Below are 275 nucleotides of genomic sequence, written 5' to 3'. Positions count from 1 at the left end.
TCTCCTCTAGCTCCGGGCCTTCCTCCTAACTCCCTCTCCCTCCACCCCTCTCCCACCTCCTTCCTCAACGTGGGAAACCTCCAGGGAGGGTGAAACTGACATGCACGTGACGGACGCCCTCACCCCATCTCCGTGACCCACTCCCTGGATGCCCTGGGGTGGGGCGCTGGCTCCTGTCCGCGGCTCCCCCCTCCAGTGCCAGCTCCCGCCCCTCGGGTCCCCCGACCCAGCTCGCTCGAGTCTTTGTTGCGGGCTCCGCCCCCCGCCCCCCCCCC

This window comes from Marmota marmota, unplaced genomic scaffold, assembly GCF_001458135.2.
Source record: "Marmota marmota marmota unplaced genomic scaffold, marMar, whole genome shotgun sequence".
In the NCBI taxonomy this organism is placed as follows: domain Eukaryota; kingdom Metazoa; phylum Chordata; class Mammalia; order Rodentia; family Sciuridae; genus Marmota; species Marmota marmota.
This window is presented reverse-complemented; position numbering follows the sequence as displayed.